This window comes from Chrysochloris asiatica, unplaced genomic scaffold (assembly GCF_000296735.1).
Source record: "Chrysochloris asiatica unplaced genomic scaffold, ChrAsi1.0 scaffold00084, whole genome shotgun sequence".
NCBI classification, from domain to species: Eukaryota; Metazoa; Chordata; class Mammalia; order Afrosoricida; family Chrysochloridae; genus Chrysochloris; species Chrysochloris asiatica.
The window spans coordinates 288,115-313,611 of NW_006408602.1; the positions used below are offsets into that span (position 1 = coordinate 288,115).

Consider the following 25,497-nt stretch of genomic DNA (forward strand, 5'->3'; position numbering starts at 1 on the left):
AGTTTCAGGAACTACTAGTGAGCAAGTCTCTTATGCAATTTTTTGCTTTTGTTTGACCTAACTGCATTCCACCTGGATGGAAGATGAGCATTATGGTAAGAACTAGAGTCACTATCATATATATGACAAACACTCTGAGGCCTGGAAGGTCCATAAAAAGAAAAGGCTGGACCCATATGAACTATGGAACTTCTATAGTAATGTTACAGTAACTGATTCAAAACCACTTAGCATAAGAGATAAATATAATTTCTCCTGTTTAACACACAATAGTTATGAAGTTCTGCTAATTGCAGCTGAATCTTATAGTTAAAGTGATATGATTTATAATCACATACTGGCCAAGAGTTTATATATTACAAATCATGATGTGACACAAATTACAAATTTTCTATCTAGCAAAATGTAATCAAGTTCATGACACATTAGAAAAGGTAAAATGGCAATTGTGAATATAATTTAATGCACTTGCTATATTGCCTTTTCTTGTTCATAAGTTATAAAGTAAAAACCAATTTATTTTTTCAAAATATATTATTTTTTCTAGCATTACACTGATCAATAAATTCATGTTGTTAATCGGTTATGTTGTATAGAATTTTTCCAATTATTTTAACAGCAAGAGTTACAAAATAATTTGGCTTTTTAATAAGGTTGCTCCATATTTGAAGAGCAACTCCAGCTTCACTACCTATGTGCGGTGAAGGTGACTACTTTACCTCTCTCAATCTCTGTTTTGTCAGCTGTAGAATGAAGATAGAACTCTTACTTCATAGAGCAGTTCTGAGAGTTGTTATGTAATGAAAAACTGTTAGTCTTATGCCTAAAGTCAAGACTTTATTTAAAACTGCCATTGTTATTAAGATGATGCATGTAGTCAATAAAAGGGACTAGACTAGAATTGGAATGTGCCACAAATTTTTGTCATAGATATATTTAGCCATTTAGGATTAGTACTTGAATTATGTAAATTTCAAAACAGAATTAAAAATTCAAGATAACTTTGCTGCTTGTGCATAAAAAATGGCTGTAAATGTAAACACTATATTAAGAAAACCTCTAGGATCAATAGAAAATAATACGAAATGTACAATACAGTCTCAGCAACATAACTGCTTTTGGAAACTATATTCATTCCATATTCTTGAAGAATTTTATCTTAAAATCAAATGGATCAGGGCTGATTTAGTGATTCTAGCACAATTTAGGAAAATCAAATTTTCTAGTTTTATTTTTACCACTAGAATGAAACTAAAATGCTCTGGTAGCATAGTGGGTTACTAGTCGGACTGCTAGTCACAAGATCAGCAGTTTGATTCTAGTAGCTACTCCTAGGGAGAAAGATGAGACTTTCTGCTCCCATAAAGAATTAAAGTTTCAGAAAGTTTATACAGGGTCACTATCAGGCCCTGTGAGTTTTGACTTGATGACAAAAACTACCATCCCATCAGAATTAGATTGTTGTTGTTAGGTACCATCGAATCGGTATCGACTCATAGCGATCCTATGCACCGCAGAATGAAACACTGCCTGATCCTAGGCCAACCTCACCATTGCTGCCATGCTTGAGTCAATTGATGCTGCCACTTGACCAATAGATTGTTGTTGTTGTGAAGTGCTTAGGCACACATTAAACCACGCGCCACAAAAACTGACTAAATAGGGTTAATAATCCATTTGTAATCCACTATGCTACCAGAGTTAACGAGCTCTGGTAGCATAGTGGATTATGAGCTGAGCAGCTAATCAAATGGTTAGCAGATTGGATCTACCTGGTGCTGCACAGGAGAAAGACAAGGCTTTCTGTTCCCATAAAGATTTATAGCCTCAGACACTTTGAACAAGGTTGCTATGAGCTGGAACTGACTACACGACACATAATTACCACAACCACCAGTTAATATAGCAATAGCACATTTACATAATAATATACATATTTCTGCATTTTATAATATATAATTAAATTAATGCATTGAAAAGCAATATTAATTAATTTAATGAATACTATCTGAAACATATTTTAGTTTTAACTTTAAGAAAAACAGTTTATCAACTCATGGAGTTTATAGAGTTTATAAGCACATTCCCTAACCCAGGCAATCATGGCTACCAACAGTACAACATATGTAAGTTAACGACACAATTTGCCAAAAATGACAAAAAACGATTCCCTGCTGAACAGTCTGAAGAGAAGTACCTATCTTCAAATGCTCCTAGTTTGCATAATGACTTCCCAGATGAAATAACATAGCAAGAAACAGAAAAAACTCACTAGTAATGCTTGACTTATTCCAACTGCTTGTGAATTAAGAGCAGCTGTGGACAGTAGGAGGTTGGTCTCTCCTTAAATACAATCTGAGTAACATGGATAAAGATATTATCTCTTCCTTTGATGCAGAATGCAAGATTTTCCAAAACAAAAGCGAACAATATATAAATGTTATTAAATATTTTACATAGGTAAATGATAGTTTAGGGATATTTTGAGTATATCTAATAATTTGATATCATTCTTTTATTAGTATAAAAAACAACTCTTAAAGCATCTGAATATAATGTAAATCGGGGCTTCTTTTTTAAAGAAGAAGTTTTGAACTGTGATTAATGAAGCAACAGTTCTGTTATTAAATAAAAATAGAGAAGCTTTGCAGCTCTGTATGATAAACTCTGAACTACAAACCACAAGTTTCATGACTGGAGCACGCAGCTTCTCCGAAGGAAAAACCTGAGACTTTCTGCTCCCACAAAGATTAAAAGCCTCAGAAACCTTATACAGAGTCACTCTGAGACAGACTGACTAGAAGGCATGTAACAACAACTTTGCATATGGCATCAGTAACTTCAGAAGACAGGCTTTTGAATTTTTCTTTCTTATTTTAAAAAGTAATCAATAACAACAGCCTCTGCTATGTTTGTACTCATTGCTCACATTTTGAAGGTCTTCAATTTTTTTGGCAGGCATATGCTTATCAGTAGTATTAATAATATTCACAGCTCAGTGAAACTCAAACACTGCTTACAAATCAGATGATACTCAGCTTCTGGATTATAATGTTAAAATAGAAGAAAACATCTTGTAAATTGAAGCAAAAGAACATTTCTTAAAGTATTAATAGTAGTAGCAAACTTTATGATTCAATAATTCATTTTCATAGAGAAAAAGCACAATTTCCCATCTGTTATTACCATTCTTTAAAATGTTAAGCACATATCCATGAAAACTGTATTTTAGCTATGCAATTGTTTTCTGTTGTTTTTGTTTTTAAATTTGGAATACATGTGCCATGAAAGTTAATATCTGGGAAGGAAAAGAAGGCAGTTTAATCAACAGAGTGCATGTTGGCTGATCATTGGTTTTATGTTCAGTTTTAAAAGAGACAGGTTTGGGTGACTGAATTAAATGTATGTTATGCCTTCCAATCGGGCTGCGAGCCACAAGGTCAGCAGGTCGAAACTACCAGCTGCTCTGCGGGAGAAAGATGAAGCGGTCTGCTCCCGTAAAGATTTACAGCCTCGTAAACCCTGTGTAGGGTCGCTATGAGTGGGAACCGACTCCACGGCACACAACAACAACATGAGTGGCTGGTGATCTTAAATCGTTGACCTCCCAGTTCAAACCAAATTTGCATCCAATGTATTAAACCACAGCGCCACACCAGGACTCTATGTGCCACTATAGAGCTATCAGGGAGCTCTGGTGACTCTGCAGTATAAATACTGGACTGCTAACAACAAGGTCGACAGTTCAAATTCATCAGATTATGCTCAGGAGAAAGATGGGGCTTTCTGTTCCCATAAAGATTTACAGTCAGAGAAACCATAAATAGAGTCACTATGAGCAAGAACTGGAGCTCTGGTAACGTTGTTGTTGTTGTTGTTAAGTACCGTTGAGTCGGGTCCGACCCATAGCGACCCTGTACAGGGTTTCCGAGGGTGTAAATCTTTACGGGAGAAGAAAGCCTCATCTTTCTCCCGCGGAGCAGCTGGTAGTTTCGAACCGCTGACCTTAAGGTTCGCAGCCCGATTCGTAACCGCGTAACGTAGTGGTTGCAAATCGGGTTGCTAATCTCACGGTCAGCAGTTCGAAACTACCAGCGGTACCGCGGGAGAAAGATGAGGCTTTCTGCACCCATAAAGATTTACAGCCTCCGAAACCCTGTACAGGGTCGCTATGAGTCGGAACCAACTCACCACACTTAACTACCACCACCATGAGCAAGAACCAACTAGAGAAGACACTTAGCAACAACAACATAGTAGCTATCAGATCTTGGAAAATCTTTTAACTCTAAATTCAGTTTCCTCAGTAAGAGATTTACATGGCAATATGGATTAAGGGGAAAAAAATCCATATTTTATTTAATTTTTTTTCAAAACACTGAATTAAACATATATCCCATAAGAGTCTATGTCAAGAAATTACAACCGTGAGTCTTTGATTTGAAGAGAGTTATGTCAATTTATTGTAGCAACACATATTATTCAGAAGTTATTTCAAGGCTAAAGTGACTATATTGTTATTGTTGTTGTTGTTGTTAAGTGCCATAGAGTCTGTTATGAACATGAATGATAGCAACCCTGTGTAGGGTTTCCAAGAAGCAGCTGGTGAACTTGTACCACCGACCTTGAGGTTCAAACCGACTTTACATTAACCCACAGTGCCACACCAGGACTCTACTAATTGACTAGATGTGTAGATAAATAAATTCATAAATACTTATACATTGATATGTGTTTATGTCTGTATGTGCATGTATATGCATGCACATCCCTTTGATTAGTACCAAGTAGAAATGTAAATTACCTCTACCTTTTTAAATACCACAATTTTAGTACCTACAGTGAATAGGGCAGAAAATGAAAGGCAGTTTTTTCTAAACTAAAAAATTTACAAGTACTTGAAAGTATTACCATAATGTTTCATATTTATTTTACTTTTAAGATCTATTTCAAGTCATCCACCTCTTGATTTCAATTGTCACCACAATGCTAACATGTCCCAAATAATAATATATCCTATTGCTTTAGTTCCTGTCTCAATTTTAAGGTATATACTAAATATTTTTAACATTTAATCTTATTATCATCTTGTTGTTGTTGGTAAGTGCTGTCAACTCAGTTCCAACTCATAGTGATCCTGTATAAAATGTCTGAGGAATGGATGGTGAGTTTGAAATGCCAACCTTGCTGTTCAAACCAACTTTGTGGTCCAGTGCATTAACCCGTAGTGTCACACCTGGACTCCATTATCATCTCAAGCAAAGATATTTACTTGGTATCATTTTCTTTCCTCAGTTCCCTTACTTTCATCTTTCAAAAAACACCACTATTCTCCCAATTACTCAGGCACAAACTTCAGCAGTCATTTTAACAACGTTTTTGATTAAAGTGTAACATATGCACAAAATCCTGACCAGCAATAATTGTACAAATTTATTAAGTAAATCAAAGAGCACACATAATATAATTTATACCCTGTTTATAAGCAAGCAGAAGGCAGATGAATGAATATATAAAGGCCCCGAGAATCAGAGAATTCAGGAAATGAATTACTGACAGGTGCTGTTGTATAAAGGAGCCCTGGCAGCACAGCGGGTTACAAGTAAGGCTGCAAATCAAAATGTTGGCAGTTCGATCCCACTAGTCACTCCACAGGAGAAAATAAGGCAATCTACTTTGGTACAGATTTACAGCCTTGTAAATCCAGTGGAACAGTTCCTCTCTGCCCTATAAGGTCAGAGAAGTGAGAGGTTTTTTGAGTTGTTACCTGCCTTCTGTCAATTCAGACTCACAGCCTTTCCAACAGGGTAGAATTGCCTCATAGGATTTCCAAGAGGCAATCTGCACAAAAGTAGACTGACACATTTTACTCCCATGGTGCAGTTTCTGGATTCAAACTGCCCTGCTTTCAGTTAGCAGACAAGTACTTAAGTATCACCAGTGCTACTTAGTTGCCCCCTCCCCTCCATACAGAGAGCCTCTTACTCTGAATAGAAAATTTGTCTCATCCATCTAAAAACATCAGACAAACCTGAAAGGATCTTTCCAGTTGAGCATAAGTTCATAATTAGAAGCTAATAGAAAGAATGTACCATTGAGAGGTAGGTTGGGCTCTGTGACAAACAACACCTTTTTTTTTAGGGCAAAGTTTTACATCAATAAGAATGTCTGCAAACAAAATCTAAAGTGAGCACGTCAGAAACTGTGTTGTGTTGCTCTTAAGTACTATCAAGTTAGTTCCAACTCATAGCAGCCTTATTCACAACTAAATGCAATACTGCCCAGTACTACACCAGTCTCACAATCGCTTTTATCTTTGAGTCCATTGTTGCTACCACTGTGTCAATGCATCTTGTTGAGGGTCTTCTGCTTTTTTTATAGACCTTCCACTTTACCAAGCATGATGTACTTCGCTAAGGACAGGTCTTTCCTGATAACATGTCTAAAGTATTCTTTAGACAAATTCTCTTGATCCTCACTTCTGAAAAGTAATCTGGCAGTACTTCTAAGAGATTTGTTTGACCTACTGGAAGTCCATGGAGCTTTCAATATTCTTCACCAAAGGTAATTCAATATAATTCAATTCACATAATTCAAATGCATCAATTCTTCTCCAGTCTTCCTTATTCATTGTCCAACATTCACCTGCATATGAGACTATTAAAAATACCATGGTATGGGTCAGGTGCACCTTAGTCTTCAAAGTGATGTATTTAAAGAAGCTTTCTGAAGCAGATTTGCCCAATACAATAAATTCTTTGATTTGTTTATTGCTGCTTCCATGAGCATTGATCAAAGCAAAATGTAGCCTTTGACAAGTTCAGTATTTTAGCCATTTATCATGATTTTATTTATTGCTTCAGTTCTGAGGATTTTGTCTTTATATTGAAGTGCAATTCATACAGTTATGCAATTCATACAATGTGCAATTCATATTAGGTCTTTGATCCTAATAATACTCTATCTTCTTGTGCTTTCTTTTGAAAATTTCTGTTCAGCTCTTTTACTTCATTATTTCTTCCAGTGTTTTTTAACTTCTCTACATTCCAGATCAATTTTATGAGTGCTTTGGCACTCATTTTGGTCTTTTCTTTCTTTCCTATCTTTTTAATGATAATTTGTTTTCTTCATGTATGCTGTTCTTGAAGTCATCCCACAACAATTCTGGTCTGTGGTCATTAGGGTCTCATTAATCATATAGGTTCTTGAGATGGTTTCTAATTCAGGTTGAATATACTCAAGGTTCAGAATGCTCCTTAGAAGCCAGTAGTTGTGACTTCGTAATTCTTGTTGTTGATGGTGGTGCCATCAAGTTTGTTCTGACTCATAGAGACCCCGTATAGGGTTTCCAAGGAGCAGCTTGTGAGTTTGAACTGCAGACCTTTGGGTTCAAACTGACCTTGCGGTCCAAAACATTCACCCACAGCACCACACCAGGACTCCATATACTTCGTACATATTATCAGGAGGGACCAGTTCCTGAAGAAGTATATTATGCTTGAACGTGTAGGGTCAGAGAAAAATAGGAAGAACCATGATGAGATGGATTGACACAGTATCAGCAGCAAAGTCCTCAAGTGTAAAAACAATTGTGAGGATGGCAGAGGATCAGGTAGTGTTCCGTTATGTTGAACGTAGAGTTGCTCTGAGTCAGAACCAACTCAACAACTCCTAAACACAATAACGTATTCTAGATAGTATATTGGTTCTCATGGAATTCTTTTAAATTTCTTCAGCTTCAACCTAAGCTTGTATATGAGAAATTGCTCCTGGCCTTGTTTTGTGTAATGATGTTGAGTTTCTCCATAATCTCTTCCCACAGATGTAACCAATTAGATTCTTGTTTATTCATCTGGTGAGGTCCACTTTTATTATTGAAAAAAAGGATTTTCAGTGACTACTTCTGGTTATTATTCTGCAGTGAGTAACACTGTTTTATAATATTCTATCCTGGGATTTCCAGTATTGTTTCTGTCACCAAAGCCATATTTTCCAACTACTTCTCCCTTCTCTTTCCAAAACATTCCAATCACCAGTAATTATCATTGTATGTTTGACCAATTTCAGACTAAAGATGCTGGTATAGTTCTTCAGTTCATCATTATTGGCTTTAGTGGTTGTGCACAAATTTAAATAATTGTGCTATTAACTGATCTTCCTTATTGTTGTTGTTGTTTTTAAGTGCTGTCGAGTGGTTGCCATTCATAGTGAGCCTGTATAGGGTTTTTGAGAAGCAGCTGGCCGGTGTAAACTGCCAATTTGATGGTTAACAATCCAGAGCTGATCCACAACGCCACAACAGGAGTCCTTTTAGGTGTATTGGGAATATCCTATCATATATAGAATTGTACTTCAAGATATATCTTGCAGTGCTTTTTTTGTGAGGAATTGGATGCCATTTCTCTTCAACTTGTCATTCTTAGAATATTATACCACATGATTGTCTGATTCAAAATGGCCAATACCTTTCCTTTTCAGGTTACTAATGCTTAGGACATCAATTGCTATGTATTCCATTTTATTTTTTATGATTTCTAATTTCCTAGGTTCATACTTAGCACATTCTATATTTTTATTACACATGGATGTGTGCAGCTTTCAATTTTGTGTTGTGCCCCCTCAGTAATTGAAGTTCTCAACAGCTTTGTTCCACTAATGCAACTAAGTCAACTATATTTAGAGAGTCCTGGTGTAGTGCTGTAGGATAACTGAAGGCCCACAAAGTCGACTTGAGCCACAATGTCGATGGTTCAAACTCACCAGCCACTCCTTGGAAACACTATACTGGGTTTTGCTATGAGTTGGAATTGACTTGATGGCACTTAACAACAACATACTTTGAGAAGGCATTTCTTGTCCAATCTTATTCTGAGTGCCAACATGCTCTGAGAAGGGATTTCTTGCCCAATCTTGTTTTGAGTGTCTTCCAACATGAAAGACTTTCCTTCTGCCAACATATCAGTGTTTTTCTGTTATTCATATAATATTCAGTGGCTAATTAGTTAGAAGTATACTGTCTCTCCTTCTTCCTCATCCACCTTAGTCTAGAAGCTCTGCTTCAACCTATACACCATTGATGACTATGCCAGTATTTAAATTACTGGTCCCATAGTTTCCAGCATTGCAGCAACTATCAAGCCACAACATGAAATGACAAACTGACAAAAGAGTGATGAAACAGAAACATTTTTGTGGCAGTTGCTTCTGACTCATAGCGCCTTGATGCGCAACAGAGAAAAACAAAACACTGCATGGTCCTGCTTCATGATCACAAATTTTTTTGGCACTTGATTTCATTTCAGCTGTTACTGTGGCAATCTTCTTGTAGGTTTTCTTCCTTTTGAAGACCCTCTCCACTTTACCAAGAACGATGATCTTTGTAAATGGACTAGTCCCTCCCAATAACCTATCTGAAGTAAGAGAGGCAAAGTTCTACCATCCTGGCTTCTAAAAACCTTTCAGGCTGTACATCTTCAATCACAGATTATTTTTGTTATTATGGCAGTTCATGGCACATTCATTATTTTTCTCTACTACCATACCTCCATTCATCAATTATTCTGTGATATTTCTTAAACCTTGTCCAACTTTTATATTCAGATGATGTTATTGAAAACTCCATGGCTTGGGTCAGATGCATCTTAGTCCTGAGATTGAAATATTTTCTCTTCAACATTTTAAAGAGGTCTTGTGCAGCAGATTTACCTAATGTAGTAGTTCATTTGTTTTATTAACTATTGTTTCCATGAGTGTTAATTGTGGGTCCCAGCAAAATGAAGTCTTTGACAACTTCAATCTTTTTCCACTTATCATGAAGTTCTTTATTGTTTCATCAGTGAATAATTTTGTTTTCTTTACATTGAGGTGTAACCCATACTGAATACTGTGATCTTTGATCTTCATCTGTAACTGTTTTAAATTATCTTCACTTGCAGCAAGAAAGTTTGTATTATGTGCCCGTTGCAGGTTGTAAATGTGTCTTCCTCCATTCCTGATGCCATGCTCATGTAATGCAGCTTCTTGAATTATTTGCTCAGCGTGCAGGTTCGATAAGCATAGTGAAAGCATCCTGAAGCATGGTTTTCCTGACTTTAAGCCATTCAATATCCCCTTGTTCTGTTTGAACTGTTACCTCTTGATATATGTAAAGGTTCCTCATGAGCACAATTAAATGTTCTAGGATACTCCTACTCTGCAGTGTTGTCCATAGCTTGTCATGAATAACACAGTTGAAAGTCTTTGTATAGTCAATATGTAGCAGGTAAACATCTTTCATGTATTCTGTTTTCAGTCTAGGTCCATCTGACATCAGCAATGATATTCTTCATTCCCCATCCTAGTCTGAGTCTGGCTTAGACTTCTGGAACTTCCCTGGAAATGTATAGTTTCAGCCATTTTGTAGTTACCTTCAGAAAATAGGGAACCTAGTTCCAGAGGGTACCGGGAAAGGTAGAATCTCCACTGAGTTGTTGCCACCCTGTCTGGATGGGGCTAATCAAAGGCGATGGGGATAAGACTCTTGGACTTCAATAGGGAATGATTGCTATCAGGACTGACTGTGAGGGTTGGAAAGGTAAAGGTAGATGTTTTGTAACAAAAGGAGGGGAGTGGTTGACTTTTCAGTCCAGGAGTGGAGGTTCCTGGAACCATCAAGGGAGAAGAGGGGAGTGCGGAACCCAATCCAGAGAAGCAGTGATGCCAGGGATGGAGGCAGAGTGGGTGACATGGAGTAAAGGACTGGGGACTCTAGACTCAAGGAGGGAGAGGGGGGTCTGTGCTGGCAGCTGGGGGGCAGGTGTGTGGTGTATACCTTTTGATTGTTTGATGATGCATGGAGGGGATTTTATTCATTCCAATGAAACGAAATACGATAGGATGAGTGTAAAGATAATGCTCTCCCATGTAAACTATCACATAATTCACAATGAAAACTTTTTTTTTTTTTTTTAAAGAGCATCATACATGAAGAAAGCAAAAAATCATTAAGAAAACAAGAAAGAAGGAAAAGGTCATAAATGGATGCCAGAAGACTCACTGAAACTTGCTCTCCAGCATAGAGATGCTAAGCAAATGGAAGAAATTAGGAGGTACAAGAGCTGAATAGAAAATTTCAAAGGTTAGCTCAAGAAGACAAACTCAAATATTGCAGTGATCTGAAGTCAGAAAACATTTAAAGGGAAGAACACGCTCAGCATTTCTCAAGCTGTGGGAACTGAAGAAAAACTACAAGCTTCTACTCTTGTTATTGAAGGATTCTCTGGTCAAATTATTGAATGGTGCAGAAAGAATCAAAAGAAGATGGAAGGAATACACAGAGTCACTCTACCAAAAGGAAATGGTTCAAGAGGTAGCATATGATCAAATGCCAATAATACTGAAGGAAGAAGTCCAAGGTACATTGAAGGAAATGGCAAAGAACAAGGCACCAAGAATTAATGGTATAAAAATTAAAATCTTTCAAGAAAGTGAGGTGGCCCTGGAGGCACTCACTCATCTATGCCAAGAAATTTGGAAGACAACCATCTGGCCAACTGATTGGAAGATATCCATATTTGTGTCCCTTCCAAGAGAAGTGACTCAACAGAATGCGGAAATCATCAGACAATATCTTTGATATCCCTTGCGAGTAAAGTTTTACTAAAGATAATATAGAAACGGCTTCAAGCATACATTGGCAGAGAACTTCTAGAGGTTCAAGCCAGATTCAGAAGAGCCTGTGGAATGAGGGATATCATTGCTGATGTCTAAGGGATCTTGGCTGAAAGCAGAGAATATCAGAAAGATGTTTACCTATGCTTTATTGACTACACAAAGGTTTTCGATTGTGTGGATCATGACAAGCTTTGGACAACATTGTAAAGTATGAGTATTCCAGATCACTTAATTGTGTTCATGAGGAATCTGTACATGGACCAAGAGGCAGTTGTTCGAACAAAATATGGGAACACTGAATGGTTTAAAATTAAGAAAGATATGCAACAGCATTGTATTCTTTCACCATACTTACTCAACATGTATGTTGAGCAAATAATCCAAGAAACTGGGTTATAGGAAGAAAAATGTAGCATCAGGATTGGAGGAAGACTCATTAACAACCTGCAATATGCAGATGATACAACCTTGCTTGTTGAAAGTGAAGAGGACTTAAAATATTTACTGATGAAGATCAAAGAGCACAGCCTTCGATATGCATTGCATCTCAATGTAAAGAAAATAAAAATCCTTACTACTGGACCAATAACAATATTCTTATCAATGGAGAAAAGATTGATGTTGTCAAGGACTTCATTCTTCTTCAACCAACTATCAACACTCATGGAAACAGCATTCAATAAATCAAATGATGTATTGCATTAGGAAATCTGCTGCACAAGGCTTTTTAAAATTGTTGAAGAGTAAGGATGTCAGTTTGAGGATTTAGGTGTGCCTGACCCAAGCCATGGTATTTTCAATAACCTCATATGCATGTGAAAACTGGACAGTGAATAAGGAAGACAGTAGAAGAACTGATGCTTTTGAGTGATGGTGTTGGAGGAGAATATTGAAAGTGCCATGAGCTGTCTAAAGAACAAACAGATCTGTGTTGGAAGAAGTGCAGTCTGAGTGCTCCTTGGAAGCCAGGATGGCCAGATTTCATCTCTCATATTTTGGACACATTGTCAGGGGGGACCAGTCATTGAATAAGGATGTCATGTTTGATAATGAGGAGAGTAAGACAAAAAGAGGAAGACTGCCATTGAGATGGATTGACAAGTGGCAGCATCAATGGATTCAAATGTGACAATTGTGAGGTTGGCCCAGGATCAGGCAGTGTTTTGTTCTGTTGTGCATAGGGTTGCTATGAATTTGTAATGACTCCATGGCACCTAACAACAAAAACAGCAACAGGCCAATGAATTAAGATGTTAATTAAATGTAAATATCTTCATAGAAAAGGACTCCTGGTGCGGCACTGTAGAATAAGCACTAGACTTCAATCTCTCTGAATCACAAGGTCTGTGATTCAAACTCACCAGTCACTCCAGGGACACCATATGCAGGGTTCCTATGAGTCAAAACCAACTCCATGGCACTTAACAACAACATAATCTTCCTTGAAACATCTAGACTATCATTTGACCAAACAACTGACAAGTTATTTACATAAAACAACCAATTTGATACAGACAAATTAACATCACTGCAAGTTTCCTACAGCAATATTTGGAAAACCATAAATATCACTTAAAAATACAGAGTACTTCTTAACAAAGTGAAAAAATATACCACCCTCTTAGTAGGCAGACTCAGCATTATAAAGATGGTAAATTATGCCAAAGTTATTTCATAACTGCAATGTGATCAAAATAAAAATACCATCCATCTTATCTGGAATTAAGCAAGATGATTTAATTCATTTGTATGAATAAGTAAGCAAGACTCTCTGGAAAAACCTGTAAGAGAAGAGTACTGTAAAAGAACAGTTAGGAAGGCATATCAGAGAAACTACACATTCACAGGAAAACATAATGTGAAAGATTCTTAAACATACTGAAAGACTTTTCACTTCAGTTAACAGCAGAAATAAAATTAACTTTTTCTTACCTCACCAAGTGTTCTTCTTAAACCCTCTACAGACTCACTATAAATTAAATCCAAATATATGACAATTAAAAACAAAAACAAAAATTAGCAAAGGCCTAGATCATCTGAAGATCAGATTTGAAACATCAAACACTAAAGACCGAAGACCAGAAGAGTTGTGGAATTACATCAAGATTATCATAAATGAAGAAAGCAAAAAATCATTGAGAAGACAAGAAAGATGGAAACAGTCAAAATGGATGTCAGAAGAGACATTGAAACTCGCTCTCCAGCATAGAGATGCTAACGCAAATGGAAGAAATGAGGAGATCCAAGAGCTAAACAGAAAATTTCAAAGATCAGCTCGAGAAGATAGAACCAAATATTACAACAAAATGTGCAAAGATCTTGAAACAGAAAACCAAAAAGGAAGAACATGCTCAGCATTTCTCAAGCTGGGGGAACTGAAGAATATAGTCAAGCCTTGACTTTCGTTACTGAAAGATTCTCTGGGCAAATTATTGAATGATTCATAATGCATCAAGAGAAGATGGAAGGAATACACAGAGTCATTGTACCAAAAGGAAATGGTTAATGTTCAACCATTTCAAGAGGTACCAAATGATCAAGAGCCAATGATCCTGAAGGAGGAAGTCCAAGGTGCATTGAAGGAATTGGCAAAGAAAAAGGCATCAGGAATTGATGGAATAAAAATTGAAATCCTTCAAGAAAGTGAGGCAGCACAGGAGGCACTCTCTCATCTGTGCCAAGAAATTTGGAAGACAACTGTCTGGCCAACTGATTGAAAGAGATCTGCATTTGTGCCCATTCCAAAGAGAGGTGATCCAATGGAATGCGGAAATCATCTGACAATCTCTTTGATATCTTATGTGAGTAAAATTTTGCTAAAGGTTATACAGAAACGACTACAATCATACATTGACAGAGAACTTCCAGAGGTTCAAGCCGTATTCAGAAGAGGCCATGGAACAAGGGATATCATTGCTGATGTCCAATGGATCTTGTCAGGAAGCAGAGAATTCCAGAAAGATGTTCACCTGTGCTTTATTAACTATGCAAAGGCTTTCAACTGTGTGGATCATGACAAGCTACGGACAACACTGCAAAGTATAAGTATTCTGAAACACTTAACTGTGCTCATGAGGAATCTGTACCTGGACCAAGAGGCAGTTGTTTGAACAGAACATGGGAACACTGAATGTTTTAGAATTAAGAAAGGTGTGCGACAAGGTTGTATTCTTATTCAACCTGTATGCTGAGTAAATAATCTGAGAAGCTGCGTTATATAAAGAAAAACGTGGCATCAGGATTGGTGGAAGACTCAATAGCAACCAGCCATATGCAGATGATACAACCTTGCTTGCTGAAAGTGAATATAATTTAAAACAATTAATGATAAAGATCAAAGAGCACAGCCTTCGGTATGGATTGATTACATCTCACTGTCAAGAAAACAGAAATTCTCACCACTGGACCAATAAACAACGTTCTTATCAATGGAGAAAAGATTGAAGTTGTCAATGACTTCATTTTTGTTGGATCAACTATCAACACTCATGGAAGCAGCAGTCAAGAAATCAAACAACGTATTTCATTAGGCAAATCTGCTGCACAAGACCTTTTTCAAGTGTTGAAGAGCAAAGATGTCAGCTTGAGGACTAAGGTGCACCTGACCCAAGCTATGGATTTTCAATAACCTCATATGCATGTGGAAGTTAGACAGTGAGTAAGGAAGACCACAGAAGAATTGATGCCTTTCAGTTATGGTTTTGGAGGAGAGTATTGAAAGTGCCATGGGCTGCCAAAAGAATCAATAGATCCGTTTTGGGAGAAGTGCAGCCAGAGTGCTCCTTGGAGGCCAAGATGGCCAAACTTCGTCTCTCTTACTTTGGACAAATTATGAGGAGGAACCAGTCATTGGAGAAGGATATCATGTTTAGTTAGGTGGAGGGTCAGAGAAAAAGAGGAAGACCCCCAGTGAGATGGATTGGCCAAGTGGCAGCACAATGGACTCCAGCTTGGAAACAGTAGTGAGGTTGACCCAGGATCGGGCTGTATTTCATTCTACTGTGCATAAGGTTTTTATGCTCAAGAACAAGTTTTGAGTCTTTTCTGACATTCATTTTTTTCCTTTCTTTATTTTCTTTTTAATGACCTTTGGCTTTCTTTGTATATGATATTCTTGAGGTTGCCTCACAAGTCTTCTAAACTTTTGTCATTAATGTCTGATGCATCATATCTGTTCTTGCAATGGTCTATAAATCCAGGTGGGACACTTTTAGCTCTCATGGAGGTGTTTAAATTTTCTTCAGCTTTAACCTGAACTTGCCATATGATCATTTGATGATCTGTTTCACAGTATTTCCCTGAAGCTTGTGTTGGCTGATGATATTGAGCTCTGAGTCTCTCCTCATATAGATAGTTGATTCCTATATATTCCATCTGGTGATATTCACCTTTTATGTGGTTGAAGAAGATCTCTGCAATGAATAAGTCATTGGTCTTATAAAATTCTATCATTGTATATCTAGCATTGTTTTTATAATCAATGCCATATTTTCCCACTACAGATCCTTCTTCCTTTGTTTCCAACTTTTACATTCCAATCACAAATCATTATCTAGAAATCCTTATTGCAGGCTTGATAAATTTTAGACTGAAGAAGTCAGTCAAGTTCTTCAATTTCATCATCACTGACTTTAGTGTTTGATGGATAAATTTGAGATTTTGTGATATTTCTGATCTTTGTTGTTGTTAATTCCAACTCATAGTGATCTGTTTAGGGCTTTTGAGACTTTTAAAATCTTAGAGGGAACAGAAAGCTACGTCATTCTCCCATGGACTTGCTAGTGGGCTCTAACCACAGACCTTATGGTCTTAAGCCCAGTGTTTATTGTATGGGGGCACTGTGCTTCCACTTTTCCTTGGGGGAGTATGGGTTTCATCCTATCACAGACAGCTTTGAACTTCAAGATAGATCTTAAACATGTTCTTTTTGATAGTGAATGTGATGTCATTACTACTCAATTTGATATTCCCTGCAGAGTAAACCATATGATTGTCTGATTCAAAATAGCTCATTAATAACCTAGGATATCGACGTTTATGCGTTCCATTGTACTTTTGACAACTTCCCTTATTCCTAGGTTTATAATTTGTACATTCCACATTTCAATTATTAGTAGATATTTGCAACTATTTTGGCATATTTTGAATTGTGCCCATAAGCAACTTAAGATCCTGAAAGCTTTGATCAATCCACAACATGCTCAGCTCTTCTTTCAAGAGAAAGTTCTTCCACCATTGTTTTTTGTGTACATTCAAACCTGAGGAGCTCATCTTCTGTAAATATATCTGACAATATTCTACTGCTGTTCATTGATTTTTAGTGGCTAAACATTCAGTAGTGTTCCACCTCTCCTTCTTCCAAGTCTTTCATAGTCTTGAAAGTCCAAAGAAACCTGACTACCTGGTGATTCAGCTGATGTTTAAAATGCTTAGGCACAGTTTTCAGCATCATAGCAGCACATAACTATCTAGGTACAACAAACCGAAAGACATTGTTATTGTTATATGTAAGTGCCATTGTATCAGTTCCAGATCAAAGCAACCCTGTATAGGGTTTTCAAGAAGTAGCTGATGAATTTGAAGAGCTGAACTTGTGGTTAGCAGTCCAGTATTATCCTACAGTGCCACAAAAGGAGACATTTATTGCTGTTGAAGTCAGGTGCTGTTGAGTTGATTACAACTCATATTAACCTTTTGTACAACAAAATGAAACATTGCCCAGTCCTGTGATATCATTAAGCACACTGATGCTAACACTGTGCTAATCCATCTATTTGGAATCTTACTCTTTTTAACTGACCCTGACTTTAACAAGCATAATGTCCTTCCGCAAGGATTGGTCCCATGGGATCAGTTTGTTGGCAGATTTATCCCATCAAATCCTGGAGCCTTGTTTTTCACAAATGCTTTCAGTGTAGATTGGAATTTTCCTTTCAGTACCATATGCTACCAGTTTAAGTTGTTGAAGACTGACCAATTGTTTTTGATATAGTTAATCTGTGTATTCCTTCCATTTTCTTGATATAGTAAATCTGTGTATTCCTTCGTCAGAAGTATAAGAGACAAAATCTAACCATCCTGGCTTCTAAGGAGTATCATGCTGTACTTGTTCCAACAAAATCTTGTTTGTTCTTCTAGCAGTCGATGGTACTATTAATATTCTTAGAAGTCCATGGTACTATTAATATTCTTCTCCAATAGCATCATTCAAATGCATCAATTCTGTGGTTTTTCATAGTCATTGGCCAACTTTCACATCTGTATGGAGCTTATGGAAATAGTGTGGCTTTAGTGAGGCGTACCTTATTCCACAAACTGATGTCTTTGATCTTGAACACTTAAAGTGGTATTGTGCAGAAGATTTGCTTAATGCAATACATCATTTGATAATTTGACTGCTGCTTCCTTGAGTGTTGATAGTGGATATAAGCAAAATGAAGTCTTGGACAATTTCAATTTTTTCTCCATTTATCATGATGTTATATATAACTCAGATGGTGAGGATTTTTGTTTATTTTATATTGAGGTGCAATTCATACTTAAAACTATGGTATTTCATCTTCATCAGTAAGTAATTTAAGTCTTCTTTGCTTTCAGTAAGCAAGGTTGTATCATCTGCATACCATAGGTTATAAATGAGTCTTCCTTCAAACCTGATACTATGTTCTTCTTTATATAATGAAGCTTCCAAGATTATTTGCTTAGCATACAGATTGAATAAATATGGTGAAAGAAAATAACCTTTTTATTTTTAAAACCATTTAGTATCTCCTTGTTCTGTTCTTAGTCTACATACGTGTTCCTCATGAGCACAATTAAGTGTTCTGAAATATCCATTATTCACAGTGTTATCCATAGCATGTTATGATCCACATAGTCAAAAATATTTTCATAGTCAATAAAGCAAAAATGTCTTTCTGGTATTTTTTGTTTTCAGCCAACATCTATCTGAAATCATTAATAATGTCTCTCATTCCACATCCTCATCTCTATCCAACTTGAACCTGTGGCAGTTCCTTATCAATGTATTGTTGGAGACGTTTTTGAATTATCTTTAGCAAAATTTTACCTGTATGTGATATTATTGATATTGTCCAATGATTTTCACATTTTATTGGGTCACCTCTCTTTGGAATGGGCACAAACTATATCTCTTCCAATGAGTTGGTCAGGTAGCTGTCTTCCAAAAATCTGAGCATAAATGAGTGAATGTCTCCTGTGCTGTATCAGTTTGTTAAAAGGTTTCAATTTGTAGTCTGTTGATTCCAGTGACCTTGTTCTCCAGGATTCATTATTGTTGATGTTAAGTGCCTTTGAGTCATTTTCCGACCCATAGCGACCCTGTCAGGGTTTCTGAGACTGTAAATCTTTATGGGATCAGAAAGCCTCATCTTTCTCCCATGGATCGTCTAGTAGTTTTGAACTGCTGACCTTAAGGTTCACAGCCCGATTCATAACCACTATGCTACCATTGTTGTCGTTAAGTGCTGTTGAGTCGATTCCCACCCAGAGCAACCCTGTAGAGAGTTTCCAAGGAGCAGCTGAGGCACTATCATATATTTATAGAACCAAGCATTGGAAAAACTTGAACATTCTTAAGATTAATACTGTATTCCATATAAGCATATAAGGTATATTTTATATATAGGGAATAACTGTTACTAGTTTTACCAGCACAGAGTGGTAGAAACAAAAGGGGGAAAATGTTCATCTAAGGTTGTGGGAAATTGGTATTGACTGAGATCAATATTTATGCAACTGGATTAATGTATCTGTTATCCACAAGTGTACATCTAATACAAAATGACAAAGCAAAACTATCAAATAAAAGACTGTGCCTGTTGATATTATTTATGTATACTAAACTGGGAACCACAAGGTCATCAACGCAAACCCACCAGCTGCTCCTTGGAAACCATATACAGGGTCGCTATGATTCAGAACTGACTTGATAGCACTCAACAACAACAAATGCTTCATAGGAGTCCTAGTATTGCAGTGGATAAGCAGTTAGATGCTGAAAGTTTCGCAGTTTGAATCCATCAATGGTTTTCAGGAAAAAAATGTGTCAGCCAGCTTCCATAAAGATTTGTAGTCTTAGAAACTCTATGGGTTAGTTCTGTTGTATCCTATGAGATCACCATGAGTCATAATTAACTAGACACCATAGCGTTTGAGGTTTTTGCTTTTTTGTTTTTTTAACACACTTAATGTAATTGATTTTCTTGGTTTGAAGGTGTAAAGTCATCTGCTAATGGGCCTATCTATCAATTTACCTAACAATGTTTTTAGAGGTTTTATTATACCTCCTACTTCAATGTGTTGTGTTTGGGGCCTTAAAAGCTTATAAGTAGCCATAAAGATGCAAGAGTTGGGCTTGACACACCTGGAATAGCAGAAAAAGGACACCCAGACATCAGAGATGGAAATGGACTACAGGCTTAATTACCTCCATAAACTTATACCTCTATTACCATAAAATCCCAAGAAATGAATGGTGCCTGACTACAGCTGCTGAATATTTTGTTCAGGTTCCCATGAGCTAAATTCTTATCAAAAGAATGAAAATATGGAATAGCACATCAATGCCATATGGAAACTGGATTTACTGTGTTTGTTGAGACTTTAGGGAATCCCTGAACTTAATACTCAGAAATAATTTTTAATCTGAGAACCAGAGGTATCCCAATATATTGTTGTTAAAGTAAGAGAGAGTTAGCCCAATTAATGAAGTGTTTTCCATTATTAATTTATAGCAGTATGCTGTGCTTTTGTAAAAAATTGTCTATATTATTTTAAACTGGTTAACAGTTCATCTAAAGCCAGATGAGAACTTTAAAGGACAGAAAGCTTAAATTAATGGTAATGAAATAATATAGGTAGATAGTGAAAATAGTAATATAATGTGAAATGTACAATTTTTTTGAACATTTTATGTAGAAATTGTGAATGTATGTATGTTTGATTGTATATATGGTGGTTATGTGCCGTGGAGTCATAGTGACCCTATACAGGGTTTACGAGGCTGTAAATCAGTACTGGACCAGAAAGCCTCATTTTTCTCCTGCAGAACAGCTGGTAGTTTCGAACTGCTGACCTTGCTGTTTGCAGCACCATTAGTAACTACTATGCTACCAGAGCTCTTTTGTATATATAGTCACCAGAAATAAATATTTTTAATGGATAAGAAAAAAGATTGGAAAATGATATATACAAAAATGGAAACAGTCATTCCATTTTTGTAGGTAGGATTATGAATGCGTTTCTATTTCCTTTAACTTAAAAAAAAAATGTTAAACTGCTATAATAAAAGGAATATGGATCAAAAAATAACAAGAAACCATGACTAAATAAAATATTTTACATTGCAAGAAATTATTCACTATTAAAAGGTGTTGATGAACTAACAAATTATTTTGAAAACTAATAAATAAAAACTTACCTTAAAAAAATAATGTTTTAACATTATTTTCCTACATGGACTGTGCATTAAAATAACCAGGTTGCTCTTTATTATATAGCCAAACTAACTAATAAAGAGGACATGGTTGTTATTGTTGCTAACTAAGTCCCATACTATCGGTTCCAACTCAAAGCGACACTGTAGGATTTCTAAGGAGTAGCTTATGAGTTTGAATTGCTGACTTTGTGATTCAAATCAATTTTTGGTCCAATGCTTATTTTACAACATTGCAACAGGATTTTGGATTTAGCTAATCATTTATAGAAGTTCTGGTGTGGTGCTGTGGGTTAATGAGCCAGACTACAAAGCCATTTGAAATGCAAGATTGGTGGTTTAAGCTCACCAGCTGCTCCTCAGAAACCCTATACAGGGTCGCTATAGGTCAGAATCAACTCAATGACACTAACAACAACAATAATTTCTATGAAGTACATTTGGGATGGGATTAATATCTTGGCCTATACCATGAATATACAATCACTATAATTTAGACTGTGGAATAATCTACAGATTATATGAATTAAATATATATATTTTACAGATAAAGATAAGTAGGATCAATGTATGATTACAGACATCTTGTAGGAATGATCATGTCTGCTTTCTAAAAGTAATCTGGGCAATTTTATGTATTAATAGGTATATATATTAGGTTATAAGGAGCTCTGGTAGTGTAGTTGTTATGAATTGGGCTGCTATCTTCAGTGTTAGCAGTTCAAAACTACCAGCTGCTCCACGGGAGAAAGATGAAGCTTTCTGCTCCTGTAAAGATTTACAGCCTTGGAAACTCACTATGAGTCGGAACTGACTCCACGGCACATAACAACAACAATATTAGGTTATATTTACTGTACAATATAATATAATGTATCACATTATATATTATTATAGTATTATGGAAATAATGTATTTAAGAGAAATAATGGTTGTTGTTAAGTGCCATTGAGTCAATTCTAACTCATAGCAACCCTGTATAGGGTTTCCAAGTATCGGCTAGTGAGCTAGATCTTCCAGTTCAAAGTGACCTTCCAGTCCAGCACATTTACCCACAACTACACACCAGAACTACCCACCATTTATCTGTCAGTACTGTGGTGAGTTTAAAATTAGGAAAGGTGTGCACCAGGGCTGTATTCTTTCACCATACTTATTCAATCTGTATGCTGAGCAAACAATCAGAAAAACTGGATTATATTAAGAAAACTTGGCATTAGGATTGAAGGAAGACTCATTAGCAACCTGCAAAATGCAGATGATATAACCCTGCTTGCTCAAAGTAAAGAAGACTTAAAATACTAATTGATGAAGATCAAAGACCGCAGCCTTTGATATGGGTTGCATATCAATATAAAGAAAACAAAACTCCTGACCACTGGGCCAATAAACAATATCCATATAAATGGAGACAAGATTGAAGTTGTCAAAGACTTCATTTGCTCAAGTCCACCATCAAGATTCATGGAATCAGCAGTCAAGAAGTCAAACAATATATTGCATTAAGCAAATATGCTGCACAAGACCTTTTTAAAGTGTCAGTTTGAGGACTAAGCTATGCCTGACCCAAGCCATGGTATTTCAATAACCTCATATGCATGCGAAACTTGGACAGTGAAGAAGGAAGACCATAGAAGAATTGATACATTGGAGTTATGGTGTTGGAGGAGACTATTGAAAGTGCCACAGATTGTCAAAAGAACAAACAAATCTGTGTTGGAAGAAGTATAGCCAGAATGTTCCTTGGTAGCCAGGGATACCTAAACTTTGTGTCACATACTTCAGACATAGCAGGAGGGATCTGTCCCCAGAGAAGGATATGTTTGGTAAAACAGGAGGGTAGTTAATTTTACAGTCCAGAAACAGAGGACTCTAGGACCATCAAGGGAGAAGAGTACAAGTGGAATGTGGGGCCCTATCAGAGAAGCAGTGACACCAGAGATGGAGGCAGAGATGAGGACATGGAGAGGGAGCAGCTGAGAACTCTAGATTCATGGAAAGAGAGGGACTGAGAGCTGATGGCCAGGAGACAGGCTTGCAGAATTTGTCCTTTGGTGGTTTAAATTATTATACACACCAGCGTATTTTGTTTTTTTTTGAGGAGCGAAAATGAATATAGAGAAATACTACATGGAAGGGATTATAATCATTGTAATGAAACAAAGTATATGATTTGTTGAATGTAAAACTGATGAGCTGCCCTGTAAACTTTGTAAACTTACACTCAATTCACAATAAAATCTTAAAAAAAAAAAAAAGAGACTGAAAAAGAGTGATGCCTTTGAATTATGGTGTTGAGGAAAACAATGGATCCATAATTGGCTACCAGAAGAACAAGCAATTCTGTGTTGGAAAACGTACAACCAGAATGCTCCTTAGAAGCAAGGATGGCAAGACGACTTCTCATATACTTTGGACTTAATATAAAAGGAAGGGTCAGTCACTGCAAATGGATATCATGACTGGTAAGGTAAAAAAGTCAGCAAAAAGGTGAAAAATCCTCAAGGAGATGGATTGACACAGTTGTTGCAACAATGGGTTCAAACACAAGGATTGTGAGGATGGTGGGCAGTACTTCATTCTGTTGTACGTAGAGGCACTTTGAGAGAGAACTGCCTGAATGACACCTAAAGACAAAAGTGGTATCATGTTTTTATTTTTAATTTAATTTTATTATAGAATTATACTGTAATATTTACAGATGGAAGTTATAGCTGAGGATTTTCTACAAAAGATGCAGAGGACTTGGAGAATTGCATGGGTGCAGTGATGGTTAATTCTATGTTTTAATCTGGCTAGACTATAGCCCAAGTGGAGTCCTGGTGTGGTGGTATGGGTTAATGTGCTGGACTGCAAAGTTGGTTTGAACTACAAGATCAGGGGTTCAAGCTCACCAGCTGCTTCTTGGAAACCCTATATAGGGTTGCTAAGGGCCGGAACTGACTCGATGGCACACAACAACAGTAACAACATAGCCCAAGTGATTAGACCAAATATTATTATGGTTTCTGTTTCATAAGGCAATCTAATGAAATGCCAAGTAATCAGTCAGTTAAAAAGGGAATTCTCTGAGGGTGATTTCTTCCTCCAGAATTTATGATATATACGGTAGATAGTATGGCACAGCAATCTCTCTATCTCACTCTTTACTCTGTACTCTTCATCATCCAGCCTAGAGAATTTGGGACAGAGGTCTTGAGGAGTTCCCAGCATGCTGCTCCAAATCACTTGAGAAAATAGGGTCATGAACGAAACAGTAAAATAATATGGGATCATAATTTTGCCATTGATAAAACTGGCTGATATGTACATGATGTTACATTTTTACTATTCATTCTATTTTTGGATATGTTATTGTTTTTCATAATAAACATTTTTAAATTTTGATACAATAAAATATACAAAATTAATAAGTCATAAAATGTACTTAACTCAAAAAGCATTAGTAGAGAGTATCTGTTGGTGTCAGCATTTCAGGGAGCCCTCGCCATGAAACAAATCAACTCCAGCAAGCGTCTAGATCATTTGAAGTGGGTTAGAGAACATTTTATAAACTATTTAACTCAGTGCCATTACTATCATGTGGCAGACTTTGAGCTACCCAAAACCAAGAACAACTCAGTTGAAATTAAGACTGGTAGCTCCTCCATGACCTATTCTAGCCTTGTCATCATGGCGTCTCAACGACAGGCTAAAATAGAGAGAAACAAGCAGAAGAAGGCGATGGAGCATAGATTGTCTGATTGAAGTCAGCTGTGGAAAGTGGTCAAGCGGATGATGAGTGTGTCCGAATATTGCCTCCTTCACCTTCGAAGGTGGATTGGTAGCAGTCTGGAAGAAATTGACAGCATTGATCAAGAGATAAAGATTCTAAGAGAAAAAGACTCCTCAAAAGAGGCATCAACTTCTCACACATCTCGTCAGGACAGGCCGCCATTGAAACCCTTCATTCTCACTCAAGACATGGCCCAAGCCAAGGTATTTGGAGCTGGTTATCCAAGCGTCGCAACTATGACAGTGAATGACTGGTATGATCAGGAAATACCATCAACAGAATTCAAAACTGCTCAGCAACAAGAAGATCCGGAACAAAAGGAAGAAGAAGATGCTACGAAAACAGTACACAGAGCCCGGGAGAGGGATGATTGGAAGGACACCCATCCTAGGGGTTATGGCAACAGACAGAACATGGGCTAAACTTCCCAACACAAGAGGGACTAGAAGAGCTCACATCTTCCCCTCTAAGGAAAACTATGGTCTTCCCTGCCCTGGGCATTCTCTCAGCAAGGATGCTTAATCTTGTTTTGCATTTAATAAATTGTCCTAGGTAATTAAAAAAAAAAAAAAAAAAAAAATTAGTAGAGATAAAGTTAGCCCATATATGTTCA

At 36.8% G+C, this 25,497-nt stretch overlaps 1 pseudogene; it reads left to right on the forward strand.

Moving 5' to 3' along the window:
- The window catches only part of LOC102838230, a 43,968-nt pseudogene extending 18,662 nt beyond the window's left edge, over window positions 1-25,306 (forward strand).
- Window positions 25,307-25,497: the final 191 nt, after the last annotated feature.